Source organism: Xenopus laevis, chromosome 8S (genome assembly GCF_017654675.1).
Source record: "Xenopus laevis strain J_2021 chromosome 8S, Xenopus_laevis_v10.1, whole genome shotgun sequence".
NCBI lineage: Eukaryota > Metazoa > Chordata > Amphibia > Anura > Pipidae > Xenopus > Xenopus laevis.
The window spans coordinates 97,539,983-97,555,213 of record NC_054386.1 but is presented as its reverse complement, the minus strand read 5'-3'; the positions used below and the strand labels follow the sequence as shown (position 1 = coordinate 97,555,213).

General features: G+C 39.4%; 1 protein-coding gene across 1 annotated transcript in view; it reads right to left on the bottom strand.

Moving 5' to 3' along the window:
• The window catches only part of etv3.S (ETS variant transcription factor 3 S homeolog), a 35,601-nt gene extending 20,654 nt beyond the window's left edge, over positions 1-14,947 (bottom strand). The window contains 1 exon segment of the mRNA NM_001094966.1: positions 14,900-14,947. The gene's annotated coding sequence lies outside the window, so the exon portion shown is untranslated.
• Between the last annotated feature and the right edge of the window lie 284 nt (positions 14,948-15,231).

The window sequence follows — 15,231 nt, the reverse complement described above, 5'->3', positions numbered from 1 at the left end:
TTAACAGAAAAGCAACAATTTATATTGACCTATTTATTGAAAGTAAAGTGAAGGAGCCTCATTTAATCGGTAGTTCTGAAACAGATCTGCTGTTATTTTAATACAAAATAAATAGGTCCGACACCCCCTTAACAAAAAAAGAAAATGTGTAGACTATCATGGTATGCAGTGTGTGCACAAACAAAGCAAGGAAGTTTTAAGGAAATCACACAGGAAACCTGGATATTGTGTATCAGAACAAAGAAGATTGAGCTAGACTAAAAGTATCAAGGGATCACATACAACATCCCATGTAAATAAAACAGAATCAAGACAATGGTTCAATGTTTGCATCACCCGGTCTCTGTAGCCACGAGTCTTGCAGAGTAGCCAGAGGGACACAACCTTTGACAAAAGTAAAAAGGAGCCTCTAACACTTTGGAGAGATATGTAGCACTGCAACACAACGTAAACACATAAAAAGCGCCTGGATCATTTAAGCAAACTGTTGCTTAGACTTGGTCATTCTATAACACACTAAGGGCTCTTACTCGCGTTCTGACCTGCGCTCCCCTGCGTTCCGTTTTTTGGCGTTCAGCCGCAGGGGAGCGCAGGAATAGACGCATGTCATTATTTCAAATGGGTTTGTACTCACTCAGGCGCGTGTAGGCGCCGAACGCAGGTTGAGACGCAACGTGCTGCATTTTTCCTGCGTTCGGCGCCTACACGCGCCTGAGTGAGTACAGCCCCATTTGAAATAATGACATGCGTCTATTCCTGCGCTCCCCTGCGGCTGAACGCCAAAAAACGGAACGCAGGGGAGCGCAGGTCAGAACGCAAGTGAGTAAGAGCCCTAAGGGGCCCATTCATTAAGTTCGAGTGAAGGAATAGAAATTTAAAAAAAAATTCGAATTTCTAAGTGTTTTTTTGGCTACTTCGACCTTCGAATCGAACTAAAAATCGTTCGACTATTCGATAGTCAAAGTACTGTCTCTTTAAGAAAAAACTTCAACCCTCTAGTTCGCCACCTAAAAGCTACCGAAGTCAATGTTAGCCTATGGGGAAGGTCCCCATAGGCTTGCCTAAGTTTTTTTGTTCGAAGGATAATCCTTCGATCGTTAGATTAAAATCCTTCGAATATTCCTTCGATCGAAGTATTTTGCGCAAAATTCTTCGACTTCGATATTCGAAGTCGAAGGATTTTAATTCCCAGTCGAATATCGAGGGTTAATAACCCTCAGCCATACCCAAGCCATCTAAAGACCCCACTAAAGATGAAAATTACAGACCAATATCCTTTCTTAATCTAGATTTGAAAATCTATGGGGAAGGTCCCCATTGGCTTGGCTATCTTTTTTTGGTCGAAGGATAATCCTTCGATCGATGGATTAAAATCCTTCAAGTCGTTCGATCCAAAGGATTTAATCATCGATCGAACGATTATTCCTTTGATCGTTAGATCGAACTATTTGCGCAAAATCCTTCGACTTCGATATTCGAAGGATTTTAATTCCCCAGTCGAATATCAAGGGTTAATTAACCCTCAATATTCGACCCTTAATACATCTGCCCCTAAAAGTTTACTGAAAGGTGAACAACCCCTTTAAAGGGATACACATCAGTTAATAGTGCTGCTCCAGCAGAATTCTGCACTGAAATCCATTTCTCAAAAGAGCAAACAGATTTTTTTATATTTAATTTTGAAATCTGACATGGGGCTAGACATATTGTCAGTTTCCCAGCTGCCCCAATCATGTGACTTGTGCTTGTACTTTAGGATGGAACTACTTTCTGGCAGGCTGTTGTGTCTCCTACTTAATGTAACTGAATGTGTCTCAGTGGGACCTGGATTTTAGTATCGAGTGCTGTTCTTAAGGTGGCCATACTTTTATCGTTCTGCGATGAAAGATCGTATTGTTAAACGATTGTCTGACTTATTTTACCTTACAATATGCCATCCACGGATAACGATCATATGAACAGATATAACCGTATCGTTTGCTTTGTGTACGGACGAACGTTGTTCAACAAACGAGAAGTGGTGCTAGCATTGTGTCATTGTCTGTAGTATATAGTTAGTTTCTCCTTCCCTACTACATGCAGACATATGGAATACCAAATCGAATCCGAATCCTAATTTACATAGGTTTTGTGACCAAGTCAAGTGATTTCTCTCCACGCCCTTAATTTGCATATGCAAATTAGGATTCAGATTCGGTTTGGCCCGGGCAGAAGGATTCGGCCAAATCCTGCTGAAAAAGGCTGAATCCCGAAACGAATCCTGGATTCAGTGCATCCCTACTAGCAACCAGATGGCTGAAATTGCAAACTGAAGAGTTGCTAAATAAAATGCTAAAATAAATAAATAAATTAATAAATTTATAAATAAATAAATTTAAAAAAAAACACCAAATGGTCTCAGAATATCACTCTCTACATCATACTAAAAGTTAACTCAAAAGAGAACAGCCCCTTAGGGGCAAATCAGCTTTAACTTTTAGTTTGAGTATGATGGAGACAGTAATATTACAAGACAGTTTGGAATAGGTCTTTTTTTTTTTTAAATATATATTTTATGGATTTTCAGTAATTCTGTTCAGGAGCTCTTCAGTTTGGTACAGAATTTCAGCAATTATCTGGTTGCTGTGATGTATGTATATTTTTATTTGTATAGAGCCCCTTGAGGGCAAAGCACCGTACAGCAAAACAATAAATTAGTAGTAACAAACAAGGGGTCACTGCGAATACACTATTTTGGAAGATTCAGCCGAATACAATCCGAATCCCAATTAGCATATTCAAATTAGGGTGGGAAGGGGAAAATGTTTTTTACTTCCTTGTTTTGTGACAGTCATGTGATTTCCCTCCCCACCCCTAATTTGCATACTAATAAGTAACAAGTGCATTATTAGCAATACAATTAAATTGAACATAAAATATAATTACATTAGAGATTAGATGCTCAGTGTCAAGGAGACAAAAGCATGGAGGACCCTACCAGGTAGGGCTTACAGTCTAAATGGGATGTTATTTTCCCTAGCAACCATGCAGTAGTTTGAATAAAAGACTAATAGAAGTAGAGTAGAAAGACTGATTGGTATATATAGAATAAATGGTAACAATAACAATTAAATTGTAGCCTCACAGAGAAATACTTTTTGCCTACTGGGGTCAGTGACTCCCTTCGAAAGCTAGAAAGAGTTAGAAGACAAAAGCAAATAACTCAAAAGCTGTAAAGAATAATGAAGGCCATTTGCAAATTTGAAGGTGAACCGCCCCTTTAAGAAGGCTACCATTGGTGCAAACAACTGCCCCTACACAGACACAACGCTTCATGGTAGCAAACGATCTGCTTATTAGAAATGTGAAATACATGAACACATGAGATGCAGGCAGATCATTTACAAGCTGCTCCTGGATACATGCATGGACACCCAGGTGGATCAATGGGTGTCAGACAGGAGTTGGAATTTCACGCCAGTTTACTAAAAGCTCCACTTCTCCTTTGTGAATGTCCTGACAGTTTGCAGAGTTCCCAGAAAAGGCCTGAAAGTGGTGCTATAAAAAGAAACAACTGTATAGGATCAGAGCTTGACCAGATCCTATATACTAATCCCCTTATGGGAAATACCCAGCTGCATTCCGTGACTTTGACTTTAAACAGTCCAGTTTAAACCTTTAAAATAAGTGAATGTAAAATTAAAGAAAATTACATTTTAAGTACAATCATTATTTATTCTTTTTTCACTGCAAGATATTAAAGGAATACATGTACTGATAAAAGCAAACGGTAGGTCTCTATAAAGAGATATTGCATAAAACAGCTCATATGAAAAACCCTGCTTCATGCAAATAAACAGTTTTCATAACAATAGAATCTTTAATAGTTGGGTAATCATAAAAAGAAAATTGCCATTTTAAAAGATAAGGGCCGCCCCCTGCGATCGTAGGATTTACGGTGCACACAAACAAACCAAACATGTTAGGTCACATGAGCCAATTAACAGACAGATTTCTGTCTTTTGCTTCCAACTTCTGTTACAGTTAGAGTTTTAGTGTTACTGGTCAGGTGATCTCCTAGGCAGCACACGGACCATCACGAAATGGGTAATCAAGTCAAGAGATGTTAAAAAGGGCAATAATTACTTATAAATATATATACCAGTTTGGTAAGATTCTTTAATGTCACTTAATTTGATATAAACTGTTGCTTATTTATTTATTTTGGGGGTATAGTTTTCCTTTAAAGGACCAGTAACGTCATTTAAAAAAAAAAAAAAAAAAATTGTATAGAACGAAAAAAACAAAACACCAAGTCATATGTAACTTTATTAAAAAAATAACTTACCGATTGTCTTCAGAAAAGGCGACGCAGTGACGATCCATCATGTGGTGCCTGATTTCTCCACCCTGACTTCTATAGGAGATAGTCAGGGAGGAGAAATCTAGCATCGCACAGTGGATTGTCGCCCTGTTAGCTTTTTTGAAGAAGATTGCAAGCGGATTTTCAGTAAGTTATTTTTTTAATAAAGACTTTGCGATTTCAAAGTTACATATGGCTTGGTGGGTTTTTTTTTTTCATTCTATACAAACCAGGCTGACCACCAAGTAGTCAAGGAAGTTGTCAGGAGAAAGAAAGAGGCTGCTCTGATGTTCTTCTGTTTAGGAAAAAAATTAAAAACCTCTCAAATCTTTCCTAAGCAGAAGAACATCAGCCTTTCTTTCTTTCTCCTGACAACTTCCTTGACTACTTGCTGGTCAGACTGGTGGGAAACTGACCAGCAGGTGGCGCTGTTGTAACAAGATTCATACATATTAACAGTACAAATATCCCTTAATATCTTGGAATAAAAACAAAATAAACAATGAATACAAATTACTTAGTATAGCACTCTCATCAATTTTACATTAACTGATTTTAAAGGTTTACTTATCCTTTAATTCATCCTGGTTTGCTCACTCACTGACAGCAGCGTTATGACATATTTCAGAAAATTCCCAGGTTTCCAGTAAAATGTAACCTTTGCTCCGTGGGAAAGGTTGCCACAACGTTTTACTCCATTAAAGTGCATCTTCTCATAACAGGAAACACATGGAACAAAGTTGCAGAGCCCCCATCCAAAAAACGTGGCTTGTGTTCCCTCCGATTCAGTTTTCTGTATTAATCAAGGATTTCCATCTGTGTTGTAGTTGGTATGCTCGGTCCTGTCGAAGGCGGACGGTAACCTATGTCCCTCCCTGAGTTATAGTTCAACATCATCCAAAGGCTTCTGCTTTTCCGCTAGTACACTTCAGGATATTTAAATATAATCAAAATGTATATTTATGGTATTATTTTAAAGGGAGAGGTGGCACAAAAAAAACAAACAAAACATTCTAACATTGCAATGGCATTGTGAGAGCAAGGGTAAAAAAATACATACCCTATTGAATTCCTATGCACAGTCAGTAAGCAGTGAACGGAATCCAATGCACAAAAAAAAAAATAAGAGGCAAATCCTGACCCAGTTTGTTTTTTTTATCCAAGGGTACGGGAAGAGAGTCAGCGAGTGAGCAGCGGATTGTTCCCGGCACTTCTGTTGATAGGAAGTAATACTGTATTACGTCTCGCACGGCTTTCAGACTTTCTAGGGAGGCACATGCCGTATGTAAATAGCAACAAGATGTTCAGCAATGCAGCCAATCGGGAACAGATAATCTGGTTAAATATTCACAAGTCGGCACAGCCTTTGCATTCTTGAGGGATCTAAATAAGGCACATTAGCAGACCACACATTTCAGTGGAACAAAACGATAGAAATGATTGTCGCTTTTGTTTAAAGCCCCATGGGATGAGATTGGCAGGTGAGCACTTAAAGGATAAGTAAACCTTTAAAACAAGTGAATGTAAAATTGATGAGTGCGCTATTCCAAGCACTTTTGTCACTTAGATTATTTATTCTTTTTTCATTCCAAGATATCAAGGGATACATGTGCTGTTTATATGAATACATTTTGTTACAACAGCACCAGCCGCTGCTCAGTTTCTCACCGCTCAGACCATCAAGAAGTCCTGCAGCGGGTCAGGTACCCGCAAAAAAAAGCGAGGACCCTGCGGAATGAGGGGAGGATTTTCAGGTGCGGATATAGATGTGCGTCTGCGGGTCTGAGCTAAATTTCTTATCTTATGTAATTGTGTCTATATTTTACTCCTTTTAAAGTTTTACAAAACTTGTTTCTGTCCCCCGCACCACGTTTTATGATGTCACTTCCCATTTGCAGCACAATCACTTCCTGTTGGCGGATCAAAGTGGGTAAATATGCAGGTCGCGGGATGCGGTCTTAGAAATTGGACTCTACCAAGTAGTCAAGGAAGTTGTTGAGAAAGAGGCTGCTCTGATGTTCTTCTGCTTAGGAAAATAATTATAAACCTCTAAAAATTGTCACTTATTTTAAAGGTTTACTACTACTGCTAGCACACAAATGCATGTTGTAGTAAGTTATAATGGTATCCCCAAAGCAACATAAAAGGTCAAAACATGCAGCTTAAAGAACCAGTAACATCAATTTTTTTTTTATTAAAAAAAATTGTTCGTGTAGAACGGAAAAAAACTCCAAAAAAAACACAGACATATTAAACTTTTAAATCGCTAAGTGTTTATTAAGAAATAACTTGCCGAAACTCCGCTTGCACTCCTCTTTAGAAAAGGTGATCCGTTGTGCGGCGCTCGATTTCCCCTCCCTGCTTTCCTTATAGCCAGGGAGGAGAAATCGAGCGCCGCACAATGGATCGCCTTTTCTTAAGAGGAGTGCAAGCGGAGTTTCGGCAAGTTGTTTCTTAATAAAGACAATTATTTAAAAGTTTAATTTGTCTTAGGGGCAGATTTACATATGGTCGAATATCGAGGGTTAATTAACCCTCGATATTCGACTGCCGAATGTAAATCCTTCTACTTCGAACAATTTTAATCCATCGATCGAACAATTTTTCTGCGACCAAAAAAACATAGGAAAGCCTATGGGGACCATCCCCATAGGCTAACATTGCACCTCAGTAGGTTTTAGGTGGCGAAGTAGGGGCAGTAGGTTTTTTTTTTTTTTTAAAGAGACAGTACTTAGACTATCGAATGGTCAAATATTCAAACAATTTTTAGTTCTAATCGTTCGATTCGAAGTCGTAGTTGAAGACCGAAGCAGCCAATTCAATGGTCGAAGTAGCCAAAAAAAACATTCGAAATTTGAAGTTTTTTTTTATTCTATTCCTTCACTCGAGCAAAGTAAATGTGCCCCTTAGAGTAGAATGAAAATTATTTTTTTTAACTAAAAATGAGGTTACTGATCATTTAAAGAGCTGGTCTATAGCAGGCAATACTCCCCCTTTACAACACAACATTAGATTAAACTAGGCTGAAGCCATTCAACATGAGGCCAGTGAGCCAGATGCAGTTTTGTTGGGACTTTTACAGCTTTACCCCACTCAGGGGCTGCACTAGCGAGACAGCACTGATCTATAGGCTTGAAGCCACCACCAAAAGCCTATAAAGACATTTAAGCAGCTTTCTACCATTAAATCCCACAAAAAATAGTGTGTCTGTATAGCAAGCGTGTGGATTTGTGACCCGAGTAGTGTCGCTGACAGCTGGCCAGTCAGATCTCATCCTGGTCCATTTATAACAAAAAAAAGCAAACCAATGAGCTCACTTATTGCCTGGGACTGACCAGTTCCTAAGTGTACACATAGTTTCTTGCAAAAGAATGCTTAGCTGGTACAGGATCCATTATCCGGAAACCAATTATTCCGAATTATGGAAAGCCCGTCTCCTATAGACTTCATTTTATCCAAATTATAAAAACCGATTTCCTTTTTCTGTGTAATAATAAAACAATCGCTTGTACTTGATCCCAACTAAGATGTAATTAATCCTTATTGGAAGCAAAACCAGCCTATTGGGTTTATTTAATGTTTATATTATTTTCTAGTAGATTTAAAGTATGAAGATCCGTAATATGGAAACCCCCAGGTCCCGAGCATTGTGGATAACAGGTCCCATGCAACTAGACATAAGCAGGCAATGCAGACTTCAGCATGTATCACAGGATTTGATGTATTACAGTGGACACTGGCCGACTGATATAAAACCCATAATAAAAACTTATTTTGGCCATGGCTAATAACAGGCAGATAAAACAGGAGTGGTGAGGAGCTCATTTCTGGAAGCATTAAGCCATGAAGGAAATATACACCCATACTTGCACTATTAATAGAACATCTCTTCAAATCCCCATTCAAGCTGCTTTACCTCCCTTTCTGCCTATAAACGGCATAAAACTGCATCAGTAAATAGGTTACATAATGCAAAGCACTGTCCTCTCTCTATACCCAAGCAATGTAGTCTCTACAATAACACATTATATGAATGCCATAGCAACCACTTATAAGTGGCTCATCTGTTGCTTAGCTAGCTGGCCAGCTTTTGCAATATATGGACAAACAATCCCTGTTTTGTTTAAAGGGTAAGGCATTTTTAGAAGCTTAAAGTGATACTGTCATGGGAAAAACATGTTTTAGTGCTGATCCAGCAGAATTCTGCAATGAAATCCATTTTTCAAAAGAGTAAACTGATTTTTTTATATTCAATTTTGAAATCTGACATGGGGCTAGACATATTGTCAGTTTCCCAGCTGCCCCCAGTCATGTGACTTGTGCCTGCACTTTAGGATGGAAATACTTTCTGGAAGGCTGTTATCTCTCCTACTTAATGTAAGTAGGTGTAAGTAAGGTGGCCATACATGGGCAGATTAAAGATGCCGATATCGGTCCTTTAGACCGATACGGCAGCTTATCTGCCCAAGCATGGGGGCTCCTGACGGGCCCTCCCGATCGATAGGTCAAAAATCAGCCAGATATCGGTGAAGTTGATTTTTTTTGTACGATCCAGGACCGCATCGGCTAGTTGACGCGGTCCTGCGACACGACAGAGCCCATTCATAGTATTGTAATCCGATCGTTCGGCTCCAGAGCCAAACGTTCGGATTCATCCGATATCGCCTAGCCATTAGTATGCACATCGGGTTAAGATTTGCTCGTTTGGCGACCTTGCCAAACGAGCGGATCTTATAGTGTATGGCCTCTTTAACTGAATGTGTCTCAGTGGGACCTGGATTTTACTATTGAGTGCTGTTCTTAGATCTACCAGGCAGCTGTTATTTTGTGTTAAGATGGCCACAGACGCAAAGATCCGATCGTACGAATCAACGTATGATCGGACTTTCCCATCTCCCGACCTGCCACTAACCATTCAGATCAAAGTCATACCATTCCGATCAAATAAAGTACAAAAGAACAGATCAGCCAATGTTCTGCCACTGACAAAGCTAGTAACAGTCTCCCACTGAAAATCATACGATAGGCAATACATGCAGAGATATTATCGGCAGCCGGCAGAAATTTTCTAACCCGTTTGACCGCCGAAACGGCCGATCTCCGCCGGACGAAAAATGTCGGGACTCTCCACACATAGCCCGAAAATTGTATGCGTACGATCGGATCTTTGCATCTATGGCCAGCCTTAGGGAGCTGTTATTTGGTTACCTTCCCATTGTTCTGTTAGGCTGCTGGGGTTGCAGGAGAAGGGGGGGGGGGGTCATATCATTCCCACTTGCAGTACAGCAGTAAAGAGTGACTGAAGTTTATCAGAGCACAAGTCACATGACTGGGGGCAGCTGGGAACCTGACAATATGTCTAGCCCCATGTCAGATTTCAAAATTTTATATATATAAAAAAAAAAAATCAGTTTGCTCTTTTGAAAAATGGATTTCAGTGCAGAAGTCTGCTGGATGCGTTTTAACTGATGCGTTTTGGAAAAAAAAAACAAAAAAAAAAACCATGTTTTACCATGACATATACCTTTATTAATTTATTGATAATGGGTTGAGTGCAGGGACCTCTTGTATTTGTCTATGTGAATTTTGTGGTCGCAGTCTCATTGCACCCCTGCTTAATGTTTTTAAAAAATAGCGGTGAGCACAACTTTCCCTTGTTAGCTAGATGTTTATCAGGAACATGTCTGTAAAACGCAGTTCCAAAAATATAGTACACCGGCAGAGAAATTATGTATTTTGCTTTGTTCAGATCTAAACAAATGGAAAATCCTTTTTTCATTACACAAAAGAGAACAGAGCATTGGCCAAACCCTACATTTGGCTCAGTATCAGCATCTTGTTGCCTTGGGGAAGTCACTTTATCTCACAAGGATGGTAAACGCTAAAGGGTAAATAGCAATGAGAAGGAAAACAACCTGCCCAGCCTGGGGCAAAAGGAACAGCACTAAACAAGCCCAAATATGTTTTGCAGAGAAACAAACCAGTTTTTATTATAAGAAGAAAGCAAATGTATTGCCCTGCCAGCTCTTTGTGACTTTGAAGCCAAGAGTCCTTTCAATTTTTCTATGCACATAGTTCTACAGCCGATCATTAAAACAACTCTCTCTTTAACGAAACAGTGTTGTTGTACGATGAACACTTACGTCACGCCTAAAGGGGTGTTTTACCTTTAAGTTAACTTTTAGTATATTATAGAATACTTATTTTAAAGGATAAATAAACTTTTAAAATAAGTGAATTTAAAATTGGTGAGAGTGCTATCCTAAGCACTTTTGTAATTTACATTCATTATTTATTATTTTTTCATTCAAAGATATCAAGGGATACATGTGCTGTTAATATGAATGAGTTTTGTTACAACAGCGCCACCTGCTGGTCAGTTTCCCACCAGTCTGACCACCAAGTAGTCAAGGAAGTTGTCAGGAGAGAGAAAGAGGCTGCTCTGATGTTCTTCTGCTTAGGAAAGATTTGAGAGAGGTTTCCAATTGTCTCCTAAGCAGAAGAACATCAGAGCAGCCACTTTCTTTCTCCTGACAACTTCCTTGACTACTTGGTGGTCAGACTGGTGGGAAACTGACCAGCAGGTGGCGCTGTTGTAACAAAATTCATTCATATTAACAGTACATGTATCCCTTAATATTTTAAAATGAAAAAAAAAAAAAGAATAGTAATAAATATACAAAATCTTCTAGTACCGCCGGCAACCGGTGCCGGAATTTATAGACTTCCGCCTGTGCCGCCCGCCCCTTTTGTGACTTCACTGCTGGCAGGGCTATAAAAAAAAACAGGGCAGAAGCGGGCCCAGGCGGTTCAGGAGGGACGAGTTAGGGTTGGGTGCGGGTCAAGAAATTCTCAACATGCACATCACTATAACCTTTCTATTCAGGCCTCTCCTATTCATAGTCCAGTCTCCTATTGAATTTAATGCATGGTTGCTAGGGTAACTTGGACCCTAGCAACTAGAGTGCTGAAGCGGCAAACTGGAGAGCTGAAGCATAAAAAAGCTAAATAACTCAAAAACCACAAATAATAAAAAATTAAAACCAACTGCAGATTGTTTCAGAATACCCCTCTTTACATCCTACTAAAAGTTAACTCAAGGTGAGCAACCAGTTTAATGGATATTATTCCAGATGCCGGCATCTCAATCCCTCATAGAAAGGCAGCTGATCTTTAAAGTGATCTGGGAGGTGCACTCTATAGCAGTCTGGCAAGGGAATAATTGAGCAACAGCAAAAAGATGAGAGCAGACATCAGAGGAACAAATGTAGATAAACATATATATGCTAAAATCTGTGGTTTGCACAAAATCTCACATTTCTAACACATTCCATAGCACTATACAGTAGGACAGACAGATATTGGCCGATACGGGTGATAAACAGAGAACCCTATTCATCAGAACTCACAAAGTTATATTAAAAGAGGAATTTTAAGAATAAGTGTCACTATTAGTAGATCCACTTCCCCTTTAATGTTAAGCAGACTATTTCCTCCTTTACCAGAATTACCCAAGTGAAAACCATACAACGAGCCTTTATCAGCAGGAACTGTGCAGCGATATTTTACCTACACCATATTAAGGTATAGTGAGATTTCCGTGATGTTGTCCCATTATGAACTACCTCCCTAATATCATTGTTAGCATTCGGTTACATGGAAAAATATTAAATTATATTTTTGATTTATAATAAAAACAATTATTTCTTAGGCACTTTAACAGAATAAATATTTGAATGGAAAAAAAATAAAAAAAACCCAGAAAGGTGATTTAGACAAGCTGCTTGTTGACAGTGTCTTGAGATCTACTGATCAGCAACTAAAGGTCTAATGGTACAGCCCGATTTGGACACCACTGTATTAAAGGGTTAATATATATGCCAATCCTTAAGTTTTTAGCTGCAGTAGAAAATAATTAAAAATAAATAATTAAATCCTCTTTATCCTGAATTATTTTTTACTACTTTTGTCTAATTAAGCATTCTGAATGGGAATCGATGAAAGAAAAACGACTGCACTGCAAGGCTTCCGTTTTTATTTGTTTTGGGTACCAATAATTCATCCACATCAACTTTAATATGATCAGTTAAAGGGGAACTGCACCCATGTTACATACTGAAAGAGAACGTCATTCTAAGCAACTTTACGTTATTCATGAAAGGGGTGGTTCACCTTGAAGTTAACTTTTAGTATGTTATGAAATGGTCAATTCTAAGCAACTTTTCAGTTTGTCTTCATTGTATATGGCTTTTTAATCATTTGCCTCTATCTTCTGACTATTTCCGTCTTTCAAACGGGGGGTCACTGACCCCTTCTAAAAACAAATGCTCAGTAAGGCTACACATTTATGGTTGCTGCTACTTTATATTACTCTTATTTCTATTCAGGCCTCTCCTAATCATATTCCAGTCTCTCATTCATATCAGTGCATGGTTAAAACGGGGGTCACTGACCCCTTCTAAAAACAAATGCTCAATAAGGCTACACATTTATGGTTGCTGCTACTTTTTTGCTACTCATATTTCTATTCAGGCTTCTCCTAATCATATTCCAGTCTCTTATTCATATCACTGCATGGTTGCTAGGGGAATTTGGACCCTTGCTACCAGATGGCTGAAACTGCAAACTGGAGAGCTGCTGAATAAAAAGCTAAATAACTAAAAAAAAAACAAATAATAAAAAATGAAAACCAATTGCAAATTGTCTCAGAATATATCTCTCTACTTCATACGAAAAGCTAATTTAAAGGTGAACAACCCTTTGAAGGGACGTGTGGTTACGGGTAAATGCGTTTGGAATTAAAAGGTGTGTTTGTTTACATTCCCTGCACTAATGGTTCTGACTCCTGGAACATTGTAGAAGGGACGGGGACAACTGCTTTCAATAATCATATACATAAATTATTCATGAGTACAGTGAAAACATGGCCTTAAATGGACTGCTCACCTTTAAGTTAACTTTTAGTATGTTATAGAATGGCCAATTCTAAGCGACTTTTCAACTGCGTTACTTTATTTTTTATTGTTTTGAATTATTTGCCTTCTATTTCCAACTGACACATATAAGAACAAATGCTCAGAGACACGCGGTCAGATTCGGGGAGGTCAGCCGGCGCCAAATCTCCTCTTCCTCGGGGCGACTAATCTCCCTGAACTGCCTTCCCGCCGGCTAGAATGTAAATTGCCGACGGGATGGCACTCTGAGCGCTTCGTTTTCCAAAGTCGCCTGAGGTTTCGCTTTGGGCGACTTCGAAAAAACGAGTGCCATCCCATCATTCTAGCCGATGGGAAGGCAGTTTGAGGAAATTAGTCGCCCCTAAAAAGAGGAGATTTGACGCCGGTCGACTATAATTTCCACGAATCTGAGTGTGTGTCTGCCCGAAGGCTACAAATATATTATTATTGTTACTTTTTATTACTCATTTTTCTATTCAGACCTCTCCTATTCAAATTCCAATCTCTTATTCAGATCAGTGCATGGTTGCTACGGTCAATTGGATCTTAGCAACCAGATTGCTGATATTGCAAACCGCTGAATAAAAAAAAAAGCAAAATAACTCAAAAACCCCAAATAAAAAAAATGAAAACCAAATACAAATTGTCTCAGGATACCACTCTCTACATTATACTAAACGTTAATAGAAATGTGAACCCCTTTAAAGGGGTGGGTCTCCTTTATGTTAACTTTTAGAACGGCCAAATTTCCAATCGGTCTTCATTGTTTATATTTTTTGAATTATTTGACTTTTTCTTCTGACTCCTTCCAGCTTTCAAATGGGGGTCACTGACCCCATTAAAAAACAAATGCTCTGTAAGGCTACCAATGTATTGTTATTGCTACTTTTTATTACTCATCTTTCTATTCAGGCCTCTCCTATTCGTAGTCCAGTCTCTTATTTAAATCAATGCATGGTTGCTAGGATCATTTGGACCCTAGCAACCAGATCATTGATGCTGCAAACTGGAGAGCTGCTGAATAAAAAGCTAAATAACTCAAAAACCACAAATAATAAAAAATGAAAGTCAATTGGAAATGGTCTCATAATATCCCTCTCTACACCATACTAACAGTTAATTTAAAGGTAAACAACCCCTTTAAGTAGACTGGAATATTGATTGAATTGATTCAGTCTGACATCAGCCCAAACAGATTTGTTTTAGAGTAAAAGCTCGTTTTGAGACTATATTTTACATTGGACTCCCCTCTGTGACAATGTGAGCCAGACAGAAGCCTCAGAGGAGGAGTGGGTTGATTAAAACAAGTATCTGTCTAAACTCCAGCAGGTACAGATGTTGTTAAATTAAAACTGCGAGAGCTGAAGTTCCACAACAACAGTAGAAGCTATAAACGGTGACACAAAATGCCCCTAATGTTGTCAGGGCCTTGTCCATCGTGCCCAGCTGATAAGTACAGGGAAGAAACCTTGGGGCCTAACACGGAAAAGTAGGAGCCTTACGCGCTAAAGTGAGGGAGAAGGCTGCCTCATGGAGTTCTACAGACTCGGTCTGTATAAAGAATAAAGGCGTCAGAAAAGTAACCTGAACAAGAGGAACTCACCGGGATCGACCGCTAGGTCACAGCTCCGCCGCCGTTCCTGTCGTTTCCTTCTCCAGACTCCACATACAAGCGAACAGGAAGTGCCTGCCGCCTTATTAATCCCACTTCCGGCTTGGCCTTCCCACCTCCCACTGCGCTAGCGGGGGCGTCGACAGTGACGTCGCGTAGAGTGGGAAGGAAACAGACGTAGGCATGACGCCAAGGGCAAAACCCCGCCTCTTCGCTGTAAAAAAAAACCCAACAAATCCTGCCTACCACGTGATGCTCCCGGAGACAGGCGCTCTCCCCCCCTAGTCGTCTAGGAAACGTGGAAGTGACGCTATGAGGGGGAG